At 37.8% G+C, this 12,500-nt stretch overlaps 6 non-coding genes across 6 annotated transcripts; all 6 read left to right on the forward strand.

Annotated features, from left to right (window-relative positions):
- The first annotated feature begins 2,128 nt into the window (after nt 1-2,128).
- Nucleotides 2,129-2,200, forward strand: TRNAQ-UUG (transfer RNA glutamine (anticodon UUG)). Its single transcript has one exon. It is a non-coding gene; the product is annotated as a tRNA-Gln (tRNA).
- A 1,636-nt stretch (nt 2,201-3,836) lies between these two features.
- TRNAQ-UUG (transfer RNA glutamine (anticodon UUG)) lies at nt 3,837-3,908 on the forward strand. The gene has a single exon. It is a non-coding gene; the product is annotated as a tRNA-Gln (tRNA).
- A 923-nt stretch (nt 3,909-4,831) lies between these two features.
- On the forward strand, nt 4,832-4,913 carry TRNAS-AGA (transfer RNA serine (anticodon AGA)). The gene has a single exon. It is a non-coding gene; the product is annotated as a tRNA-Ser (tRNA).
- Nucleotides 4,914-5,565: 652 nt separating this feature from the next.
- Nucleotides 5,566-5,680, forward strand: TRNAQ-UUG (transfer RNA glutamine (anticodon UUG)). The gene is made up of 2 exons: nt 5,566-5,602; nt 5,646-5,680. It is a non-coding gene; the product is annotated as a tRNA-Gln (tRNA).
- Nucleotides 5,681-9,993: 4,313 nt separating this feature from the next.
- TRNAS-AGA (transfer RNA serine (anticodon AGA)) lies at nt 9,994-10,075 on the forward strand. Its single transcript has one exon. It is a non-coding gene; the product is annotated as a tRNA-Ser (tRNA).
- Nucleotides 10,076-11,715: 1,640 nt separating this feature from the next.
- Nucleotides 11,716-11,797, forward strand: TRNAS-AGA (transfer RNA serine (anticodon AGA)). Its single transcript has one exon. It is a non-coding gene; the product is annotated as a tRNA-Ser (tRNA).
- Nucleotides 11,798-12,500: the final 703 nt, after the last annotated feature.

Consider the following 12,500-nt stretch of genomic DNA (forward strand, 5'->3'; position numbering starts at 1 on the left):
CCATCAGGTAAGAGGTTTTTCTCTTGATCTTGTCCAGCAGCCACAGACCGCTGTCCTGGCTAATGGACTGACATGCACTTTGATTTGCACAAACCTTAAATTATCTCTCAGATGAAGCCTTTTACCATGCAATGCTAATCTTTATCGACTACTGGATGAATAGTTTTCTAACAGTATAAGTTTTGCAATTTATTTTTTTCACACTTTTTCCAAGTAACAGATACAGCAATCTTTTTACTAGCCACTTTTCATCAACATTTCAAACTGTCCTAGCTGTGATATCGTGGAAATGTTGGTAAATTTGTGGAATGAAATTTATAAGATATCAATTTACCATTGTGTATGATTGCAGATTTGCACTGCAGCTTTGGAGCCTGTTTTCGCCATCGTTCACGATTTCATATGCTTTATTCAGCACAACAAGCCGCAGCCATGACTGTGTCATGGTTGGTTCCATGGTGTAATGGTTAGCACTCTGGACTTTAAATCCAGTGATCTGAGTTCCAATCTCAGTGGAACCTGGGCACACGTTTTGATTTTTCCATTTGCACTCAGATCGACGATGCCCAATGTTTATGATGAAAAAAGCAATTTAAAATCCACATAATAAAAGACTGTCAATCAAGGAGGATTAGCAAAAATTAAAATTGTCTATATCACTCATTGTCTATGTCATACTAAGCAATCTCATACTCTGTGACTTGAGTCAATATTCACATAACACTCTTTCCAAGTGGGTGAATCTGACAAGGATTTGAAGCCAAAATGGCTTCAGGAAGTGTTTTTGATTTTTCTCTAAGCCATCTTTTCTTGTGTTTTCCAGAATTTCCTAAAGTGCCTTATAAACATTTTTGGTGGTGTTTTTCTAAAAATTCTTTTCGGCGTCTTTTGAATGTGTTTTGTGGCTTTTTTTGTAGCACACAAAAGTCAATCAGGACCCTTTATAGGGTCTTTCGAACCTTACCGTTGACTTGTATTATAGGTATGGAGCTGTTCAAAGTGAAAAACATCTTAAGATTGATATGGTAATTTCAGTTAACCGCTGGACATTTTTGGAAACTTGAGATGGTTAATAGACGCTCCAAAGCCTGATCAAATGAACATCAAGTCTTTTTTACTTGGAAATAATTATGTTCAGTCTTCTCAGCATTTTCGGATTATTTTTAAGGATGTTTTTGGAGCTGACTGACTCCAAATCCACATTATGAAGAGGGAAAAGCTTTAAACTGTGAATGGTTCACATTGATGATAACTTTAAATCAGATTTTTGCATTTTACTGAGACCTTGTATTTTCTTTTCATTTTCTGAGATGTCTTCCAGAGGGTTGATCACTGAGCTTGATCATGGTGCTATTAGAAAACGTGTGTGAAACTCATAACAGCTCGACGTCTGAGTAGTTGTGGCCGAGTGGTTAAGGTGATGGACTAGAAATCCATTGGGGTCTCCCCGCGCAGGTTCAAATCCATCCGACTAGTCTGTGTTTCATTATCTTTTTGACCTTTTGTCTTTGTTGTTCAATTTGCATGTTTACTAGTCTATTCCCCATGACAGTGATCTGTTATGGAGCGAGTTTCCAGGACCAAACTGACTTTATCTTTGACTGTTCTTTAGATAATCTATTCTGTAGCAACATTACATGTGCGACTTGCCGCTAATCAAAAGAAGCACCGTGGGTGCCATCAGGTAAGAGGTTTTTCTCTTGATCTTGTCCAGCAGCCACAGACCGCTGTCCTGGCTAATGCACTGGGACATGCACTTTGATTTGCACAAACCTTAAATTATCTCTCAGATAAAGCCTTTTACCATGCAATGCTAATCTTTATCGACTACTGGATGAACAGTTTTCTAACAGTATAAGTTTTGCAATTTATTATTTTCACACTTTTTCCAAGTAACAGATACAGCAATCTTTTTACTAGCCAATTTTCATCAACATTTCAAACTGTCCTAGCTGTGATATCGTGGAAATGTTGGTAAATTTGTGGAATGAAATTTATAAGATATCAATTTACCATTGTGTATGATTGCAGATTTGCACTGCAGCTTTGGAGCCTGTTTTCGCCATCGTTCACGATTTCATATGCTTTATTCAGCACAACAAGCCGCAGCGATGACTGTGTCATGGTTGGTTCCATGGTGTAATGGTTAGCACTCTGGACTTTGAATCCAGTGATCTGAGTTGCAATCTCAGTGGAACCTGGGCACACATTTCGATTTTTCCATCTGCACTCAGATCGACGATGCCCAATGTTTATGATGAAACAAGCAATTTAAAATCCACATAATAAAAGACAAAAAAAGAGTTCAAGGATTCGTGGAATACCATGGTCTTAGCTGTCAATCAAGGAGGATTAGCAAAAATTAAAATTGTCTATATCACTCATTGTCTATGTCATACCAAGCAATCTCATACTCTGTGACTTGAGTCAATATTCACATAACACTCTTTCCAAGTGGGTGAATCTGACAAGGATTTGAAGCCAAAATGGCTTCAGGAAGTGTTTTTGATTTTTCTCTAAGCCATCTTTTCTTGTGTTTTCCAGAATTTCCTAAAGTGCCTTATAAACATTTTTGGTGGTGTTTTTCTAAAAATTCTTTTCGGCGTCTTTTGAATGTGTTTTGTGGCTTTTTTTGTAGCACACAAAAGTCAATCAGGACCCTTTATAGGGTCTTTCGAACCTTACCGTTGACTTGTATTATAGGTATGGAGCTGTTCAAAGTGAAAAACATCTTAAGATTGATATGGTAATTTCAGTTAACCGCTGGACATTTTTGGAAACTTGAGATGGTTAATAGACGCTCCAAAGCCTGATCAAATGAACATCAAGTCTTTTTTACTTGGAAATGATTATGTTCAGTCTTCTCAGCATTTTCGGATTATTTTTAAGGATGTTTTTGGAGCTGACTGACTCCAAATCCACATTATGAAGAGGGAAAAGCTTTAAACTGTGAATGGTTCCCATTGATGATAACTTTAAATCAGATTTTTGCATTTTACTGAGACCTTGTATTTTCTTTTCATTTTCTGAGATGTCTTCCAGAGGGTTGATCACTGAGCTTGATCATGGTGCTATTAGAAAACGTGTGTGAAACTCATAACAGCTTGACGTCTGAGTAGTTGTGGCCGAGTGGTTAAGGCGATGGACTAGAAATCCATCGCCGGTTCAAATCCTGCCGACTAGTCTATGTTTCATTATCTTTTTGACCTTTTGTCTTTGTTGTTCAATTTGCATGTTTACTAGTCTATTCCCCATGACAGTGATCTGTTATGGAGCGAGTTTCCAGGACCAAACTGACTTTATCTTTGACTGTTCTTTAGATAATCTATTCTGTAGCAACATTACATGTGCGACTTGCCGCTAATCAAAAGAAGCACCGTGGGTGCCATCAGGTAAGAGGTTTTTCTCTTGATCTTGTCCAGCAGCCACAGACCGCTGTCCTGGCTAATGGACTGGGACATGCACTTTGATTTGCACAAACCTTAAATTATCTCTCAGATGAAGCCTTTTACCATGCAATGCTAATCTTTATCAACTACTGGATGAACAGTTTTCTAACAGTATAAGTTTTGCAATTTATTTTTTTCACACTTTTTCCAAGTAACAGATACAGCAATCTTTTTACTAGCCACTTTTCATCAACATTTCAAACTGTCCTAGCTGTGATATCGTGGAAATGTTGGTAAATTTGTGGAATGAAATTTATAAGATATCAATTTACCATTGTGTATGATTGCAGATTTGCACTGCAGCTTTGGAGCCTGTTTTCGCCATCGTTCACGATTTCATATGCTTTATTCAGCACAACAAGCCGCAGCCATGACTGTGTCATGGTTGGTTCCATGTTGTAATGGTTAGCACTCTGGACTTTGAATCCAGTGATCTGAGTTCAAATCTCAGTGGAACCTGGGCACACATTTCAATTTTTCCATCTGCACTCAGATCGACGATGCCCAATGTTTATGATGAAAAAAGCAATTTAAAATCCACATAATAAAAGACAAAAAAAGAGTTCAAGGATTCGTGGAATACCATGGTCTTAGCTGTCAATCAAGGAGGATTAGGAGGATTAGCAAAAATTAAAATTGTCTATATCACTCATTGTCTATGTCATACCAAGCAATCTCATACTCTGTGACTTGAGTCAATATTCACATAACACTCTTTCCAAGTGGGTGAATCTGACGAGGATTTGAAGCCAAAATGGCTTCAGGAAGTGTTTTTGATTTTTCTCTAAGCCATCTTTTCTTGTGTTTTCCAGAATTTCCTAAAGTGCCTTATAAACATTTTTGGTGGTGTTTTTCTAAAAATTCTTTTCGGCGTCTTTTGAATGTGTTTTGTGGCTTTTTTGTAACACACAAAAGTCAATCAGGACCCTTTATAGGGTCTTTCGAACCTTACCGTTGACTTGTATTATAGGTATGGAGCTGTTCAAAGTGAAAAACATCTTAAGATTGATATGGTAATTTCAGTTAACCGCTGGACATTTTTGGAAACTTGAGATGGTTAATAGACGCTCCAAAGCCTGATCAAATGAACATCAAGTCTTTTTTACTTGGAAATGATTATGTTCAGTCTTCTCAGCATTTTCGGATTATTTTTAAGGATGTTTTTGGAGCTGACTGACTCCAAATCCACATTATGAAGAGGGAAAAGCTTTAAACTGTGAATGGTTCCCATTGATGATCACTTTAAATCAGATTTTTGCATTTTACTGAGACCTTGTATTTTCTTTTCATTTTCTGAGATGTCTTCCAGAGGGTTGATCACTGAGCTTGATCATGGTGCTATTAGAAAACGTGTGTGAAACTCATAACAGCTTGACGTCTGAGTAGTTGTGGCCGAGTGGTTAAGGCGATGGACTAGAAATCCATTGGGGTTTCCCCGCACAGTTTCAAATCCTGCCGACTACGTCTATGTTTCATTATCTTTTTGACCTTTTGTCTTTGTTGTTCAATTTGCATGTTTACTAGTCTATTCCCCATGACAGTGATCTGTTATGGAGCGAGTTTCCAGGACCAAACTGAGTTTATCTTTGACTGTTCTTTAGATAATCTATTCTGTAGCAACATTACATGTGCGACTTGCCGCTAATCAAAAGAAGCACTGTGGGTGCCATCAGGTAAGAGGTTTTTCTCTTGATCTTGTCCAGCAGCCACAGACCGCTGTCCTGGCTAATGGACTGGGACATGCACTTTGATTTGCAAAACCTTAAATTATCTCTCAGATGAAGCCTTTTACCATGCAATGCTAATCTTTATCGACTACTGGATGAACAGTTTTCTAACAGAATAAGTTTTGCAATTTATTTTTTTCACACTTTTTCCAAGTAACAGATACAGCAATCTTTTTACTAGCCACTTTTCATCAACATTTCAAACTGTCCTAGCTGTGATATCGTGGAAATGTTGGTAAATTTGTGGAATGAAATTTATAAGATATCAATTTACCATTGTGTATGATTGCAGATTTGCACTGCAGCTTTGGAGCCTGTTTTCGCCATCGTTCACGATTTCATATGCTTTATTCAGCACAACAAGCCGCAGCCATGACTGTGTCATGGTTGGTTCCATGGTGTAATGGTTAGCACTCTGGACTTTGAATCCAGTGATCTGAGTTCCAATGGTTAGCACTCTGGACTTTGAATCCAGTGATCTGAGTTCCAATCTCAGTGGAACCTGGGCACACATTTCGATTTTTCCATCTGCACTCAGATCGACGATGCCCAATGTTTATGATGAAACAAGCAATTTAAAATCCACATAATAAAAGACAAAAAAAGAGTTCAAGGATTCGTGGAATACCATGGTCTTAGCTGTCAATCAAGGAGGATTAGCAAAAATTAAAATTGTCTATATCACTCATTGTCTATGTCATACCAAGCAATCTCATACTCTGTGACTTGAGTCAATATTCACATAACACTCTTTCCAAGTGGGTGAATCTGACAAGGATTTGAAGCCAAAATGGCTTCAGGAAGTGTTTTTGATTTTTCTCTAAGCCATCTTTTCTTGTGTTTTCCAGAATTTCCTAAAGTGCCTTATAAACATTTTTGGTGGTGTTTTTCTAAAAATTCTTTTCGGCGTCTTTTGAATGTGTTTTGTGGCTTTTTTTGTAGCACACAAAAGTCAATCAGGACACTTTATAGGGTCTTTCGAACCTTACCGCTGACTTGTATTATAGGTATGGAGCTGTTCAAAGTGAAAAACATCTTAAGATTGATATGGTAATTTCAGTTAACCGCTGGACATTTTTGGAAACTTGAGATGGTTAATAGACGCTCCAAAGCCTGATCAAATGAACATTAAGTCTTTTTTACTTGGAAATAATTATGTTCAGTCTTCTCAGCATTTTCGGATTATTTTTAAGGATGTTTTTGGAGCTGACTGACTCCAAATCCACATTATGAAGAGGGAAAAGCTTTAAACTGTGAATGGTTCCCATTGATGATAACTTTAAATCAGATTTTTGCATTTTACTGAGACCTTGTATTTTCTTTTCATTTTCTGAGATGTCTTCCAGAGGGTTGATCACTGAGCTTGATCATGGTGCTATTAGAAAACGTGTGTGAAACTCATAACAGCTTGACGTCTGAGTAGTTGTGGCCGAGTGGTTAAGGCGATGGACTAGAAATCCATTGGGGTCTCCCCGCGCAGGTTCGAATCCTTCTGACTAGTCTATGTTTCATTATCTTTTTAACATTTTGTCTTTGTTGTTCAATTTGCATGTTTACTAGTCTATTCCCCATGACAGTGATCTGTTATGGAGCGAATTTCCAGGACCAAACTGACTTTATCTTTGACTGTTCTTTAGATAATCTATTCTGTAGCAACATTACATGTGCGACTTGCCGCTAATCAAAAGAAGCACCGTGGGTGCCATCAGGTAAGAGGTTTTTCTCTTGATCTTGTCCAGCAGCCACAGACCGCTGTCCTGGCTAATGGACTGACATGCACTTTGATTTTCACAAACCTTAAATTATCTCTCAGATGAAGCCTTTTACCATGCAATGCTAATCTTTATCGACTACTGGATGAACAGTTTTCTAACAGTATAAGTTTTGCAATTTATTTTTTTCACACTTTTTCCAAGTAACAGATACAGCAATCTTTTTACTAGCCACTTTTCATCAACATTTCAAACTGTCCTAGCTGTGATATCGTGGAAATGTTGGTAAATTTGTGGAATGAAATTTATAAGATATCAATTTACCATTGTGTATGATTGCAGATTTGCACTGCAGCTTTGGAGCCTGTTTTCGCCATCGTTCACGATTTCATATGCTTTATTCAGCACAACAAGCCGCAGCCATGACTGTGTCATGGTTGGTTCCATGGTGTAATGGTTAGCACTCTGGACTTTAAATCCAGTGATCTGAGTTCCAATCTCAGTGGAACCTGGGCACACATTTTGATTTTTCCATTTGCACTCAGATCGACGATGCCCAATGTTTATGATGAAAAAAGCAATTTAAAATCCACATAATAAAAGACTGTCAATCAAGGAGGATTAGCAAAAATTAAAATTGTCTATATCACTCATTGTCTATGTCATACTAAGCAATCTCATACTCTGTGACTTGAGTCAATATTCACATAACACTCTTTCCAAGTGGGTGAATCTGACAAGGATTTGAAGCCAAAATGGCTTCAGGAAGTGTTTTTGATTTTTCTCTAAGCCATCTTTTCTTGTGTTTTCCAGAATTTCCTAAAGTGCCTTATAAACATTTTTGGTGGTGTTTTTCTAAAAATTCTTTTCGGCGTCTTTTGAATGTGTTTTGTGGCTTTTTTTGTAGCACACAAAAGTCAATCAGGACCCTTTATAGGGTCTTTCGAACCTTACCGTTGACTTGTATTATAGGTATGGAGCTGTTCAAAGTGAAAAACATCTTAAGATTCATATGGTAATTTCAGTTAACCGCTGGACATTTTTGGAAACTTGAGATGGTTAATAGACGCTCCAAAGCCTGATCAAATGAACATCAAGTCTTTTTTACTTGGAAATAATTATGTTCAGTCTTCTCAGCATTTTCGGATTATTTTTAAGGATGTTTTTGGAGCTGACTGACTCCAAATCCACATTATGAAGAGGGAAAAGCTTTAAACTGTGAATGGTTCACATTGATGATAACTTTAAATCAGATTTTTGCATTTTACTGAGACCTTGTATTTTCTTTTCATTTTCTGAGATGTCTTCCAGAGGGTTGATCACTGAGCTTGATCATGGTGCTATTAGAAAACGTGTGTGAAACTCATAACAGCTTGACGTCTGAGTAGTTGTGGCCGAGTGGTTAAGGTGATGGACTAGAAATCCATTGGGGTCTCCCCGCGCAGGTTCAAATCCAGCCGACTAGTCTATGTTTCATTATCTTTTTGACCTTTTGTCTTTGTTGTTCAATTTGCATGTTTACTAGTCTATTCCCCATGACAGTGATCTGTTATGGAGCGAGTTTCCAGGACCAAACTGACTTTATCTTTGACTGTTCTTTAGATAATCTATTCTGTAACAACATTACATGTGCGACTTGCTGCTAATCAAAAGAAGCACCGTGGGTGCCATCAGGTAAGAGGTTTTTCTCTTGATCTTGTCCAGCAGCCACAGACCGCTGTCCTGGCTAATGGACTGGGACATGCACTTTGATTTGCACAAACCTTAAATTATCTCTCAGATGAAGCCTTTTACCATGCAATGCTAATCTTTATTGACTACTGGATGAACAGTTTTCTAACAGTATAAGTTTTGCAATTTATTTTTTTCACACTTTTTCCAAGTAACAGATACAGCAATCTTTTTACTAGCCACTTTTCATCAACATTTCAAACTGTCCTAGCTGTGATATCGTGGAAATGTTGGTAAATTTGTGGAATGAAATTTATAAGATATCAATTTACCATTGTGTATGATTGCAGATTTGCACTGCAGCTTTGGAGCCTGTTTTCGCCATCGTTCACGATTTCATATGCTTTATTCAGCACAACAAGCCGCAGCCATGACTGTGTCATGGTTGGTTCCATGGTGTAATGGTTAGCCCTCTGGACTTTGAATCCAGTGATCTCAGTTGAAATTTCAGTGGAACCCGGGCACACATTTCGATTTTTCCATCTGCACTCAGATCGACGATCCCCAATGTTTTTGATGAAACAAGCAATTTAAAATCCACATAATAAAAGACAGAAAAAGAGTTCAAGGATTCGTGGAATACCATGGTCTTAGCTGTCAATCAAAGAGGATTAGCAAAAATTAAAATTGTCTATATCACTCATTGTCTATGTCATACCAAGCAATCTCATACTCTGTGACTTGAGTCAATATTCACATAACACTCTTTCCAAGTGGGTGAATCTGACAAGGATTTGAAGCCAAAATGGCTTCAGGAAGTGTTTTTGATTTTTCTCTAAGCCATCTTTTCTTGTGTTTTCCAGAATTTCCTAAAGTGCCTTATAAACATTTTTGGTGGTGTTTTTCTAAAAATTCTTTTCGGCGTCTTTTGAATGTGTTTTGTGGCTTTTTTTGTAGCACACAAAAGTCAATCAGGACCCTTTATAGGGTCTTTCGAACCTTACCGTTGACTTGTATTATAGGTATGGAGCTGTTCAAAGTGAAAAACATCTTAAGATTGATATGGTAATTTCAGTTAACCGCTGGACATTTTTGGAAACTTCAGATGGTTAATAGACGCTCCAAAGCCTGATCAAATGAACATCAAGTCTTTTTTACTTGGAAATGATTATGTTCAGTCTTCTCAGCATTTTCGGATTATTTTTAAGGATGTTTTTGGAGCTGACTGACTCCAAATCCACATTATGAAGAGGGAAAAGCTTTAAACTGTGAATGGTTCCCATTGATGATAACTTTAAATCAGATTTTTGCATTTTACTGAGACCTTGTATTTTCTTTTCATTTTCTGAGATGTCTTCCAGAGGGTTGATCACTGAGCTTGATCATGGTGCTATTAGAAAACGTGTGTGAAACTCATAACAGCTTGACGTCTGAGTAGTTGTGGCCGAGTGGTTAAGGCGATGGACTAGAAATCCATTGGGGTCTCCCCGCGCAGGTTCAAATCCTGCCGACTACGTCTATGTTTCATTATCTTTTTGACCTTTTGTCTTTGTTGTTCAATTTGCATGTTTACTTGTCTATTCCCCATGACAGTGATCTGTTATGGAGCGAGTTTCCAGGACCAAACTGACTTTATCTTTGACTGTTCTTTAGATAATCTATTCTGTAGCAACATTACATGTGCGACTTGCCGCTAATCAAAAGAAGCACCGTGGGTGCCATCAGGTAAGAGGTTTTTCTCTTGATCTTGTCCAGCAGCCACAGACCGCTGTCCTGGCTAATGGACTGGGACATGCACTTTGATTTGCACAAACCTTAAATTATCTCTCAGATGAAGCCTTTTACCATGCAATGCTAATCTTTATCGACTACTGGATGAACAGTTTTCTAACAGTATAAGTTTTGCAATTTATTTTTTTCACACTTTTTCCAAGTAACAGATACAGCAATCTTTTTACTAGCCACTTTTCATCAACATTTCAAACTGTCCTAGCTGTGATATCGTGGAAATGTTGGTAAATTTGTGGAATGAAATTTATAAGATATCAATTTACCATTGTGTATGATTGCAGATTTGCACTGCAGCTTTGGAGCCTGTTTTCGCCATCGTTCACGATTTCATATGCTTTATTCAGCACAACAAGCCGCAGCCATGACTGTGTCATGGTTGGTTCCATGGTGTAATGGTTAGCCCTCTCGACTTTGAATCCAGTGATCTCAGTTCAAATTTCAGTGGAACCTGGGCACACATTTCGATTTTTCCATCTGCACTCAGATCGACGATGCCCAATGTTTATGATGAAACAAGCAATTTAAAATCCACATAATAAAAGACAGAAAAAGAGTTCAAGGATTCGTGGAATACCATGGTCTTAGCTGTCAATCAAGGAGGATTAGCAAAAATTAAAATTGTCTATATCACTCATTGTCTATGTCATACCAAGCAATCTCATACTCTGTGACTTGAGTCAATATTCACATAACACTCTTTCCAAGTGGGTGAATCTGACAAGGATTTGAAGCCAAAATGGCTTCAGGAAGTGTTTTTGATTTTTCTCTAAGCCATCTTTTCTTGTGTTTTCCAGAATTTCCTAAAGTGCCTTATAAACATTTTTGGTGGTGTTTTTCTAAAAATTCTTTTCGGCGTCTTTTGAATGTGTTTTGTGGCTTTTTTTGTAGCACACAAAAGTCAATCAGGACCCTTTATAGGGTCTTTCGAACCTTACCGTTGACTTGTATTATAGGTATGGAGCTGTTCAAAGTGAAAAACATCTTAAGATTGATATGGTAATTTCAGTTAACCGCTGGACATTTTTGGAAACTTGAGATGGTTAATAGACGCTCCAAAGCCTGATCAAATGAACATCAAGTCTTTTTTACTTGGAAATGATTATGTTCAGTCTTCTCAGCATTTTCGGTTTATTTTTAAGGATGTTTTTGGAGCTGACTGACTCCAAATCCACATTATGAAGAGGGAAAAGCTTTAAACTGTGAATGGTTCCCATTGATGATAACTTTAAATCAGATTTTTGCATTTTACTGAGACCTTGTATTTTCTTTTCATTTTCTGAGATGTCTTCCAGAGGGTTGATCACTGAGCTTGATCATGGTGCTATTAGAAAACGTGTGTGAAACTCATAACAGCTTGACATCTGAGTAGTTGTGGCCGAGTGGTTAAGGCAGTGGACTAGAAATCCATTGGGGTCTCCCCGCGCAAGTTCAAATCCTGCCGACTACGTCTATGTTTCATTTTCTTTTTGACCTTTTGTCTCTGTTGTTCAATTTGCATGTTTACTAGTCTATTCCCCATGACAGTGATCTGTTATGGAGCGAGTTTCCAGGACCAAACTGACTTTATCTTTGACTGTTCTTTAGATAATCTATTCTGTAGCAACATTACATGTGCGACTTGCCGCTAATCAAAAGAAGCACCGTGGGTGCCATCAGGTAAGAGGTTTTTCACTTGATCTTTTCCAGCAGCCACAGACCGCTGTCCTGGCTAATGGACTGGGACATGCACTTTGATTTGCACAAACCTTAAATTATCTCTCAGATGAAGCCTTTTACCATGCAATGCTAATCTTTATCGACTACTGGATGAACAGTTTTCTAACAGTATAAGTTTTGCAATTTATTTTTTCACACTTTTTCCAAGTAACAGATACAGCAATCTTTTTACTAGCCACTTTTCATCAACATTTCAAACTGTCCTAGCTGTGATATCGTGGAAATGTTGGTAAATTTGTGGAATGAAATTTATAAGATATCAATTTACCATTGTGTATGATTGCAGATTTGCACTGCAGCTTTGGAGCCTGTTTTCGCCATCGTTCACGATTTCATATGCTTTATTCAGCACAACAAGCCGCAGCCATGACTGTGTCATGGTTGGTTCCATGGTGTAATGGTTAGCACTCTGGACCTTGAATCCAGTCATCTGA

Source organism: Dendrobates tinctorius, unplaced genomic scaffold (assembly GCF_039654945.1).
Source record: "Dendrobates tinctorius isolate UK_male_01 unplaced genomic scaffold, ASM3965494v1 ptg000048l, whole genome shotgun sequence".
Taxonomy (NCBI): Eukaryota; Metazoa; Chordata; class Amphibia; order Anura; family Dendrobatidae; genus Dendrobates; species Dendrobates tinctorius.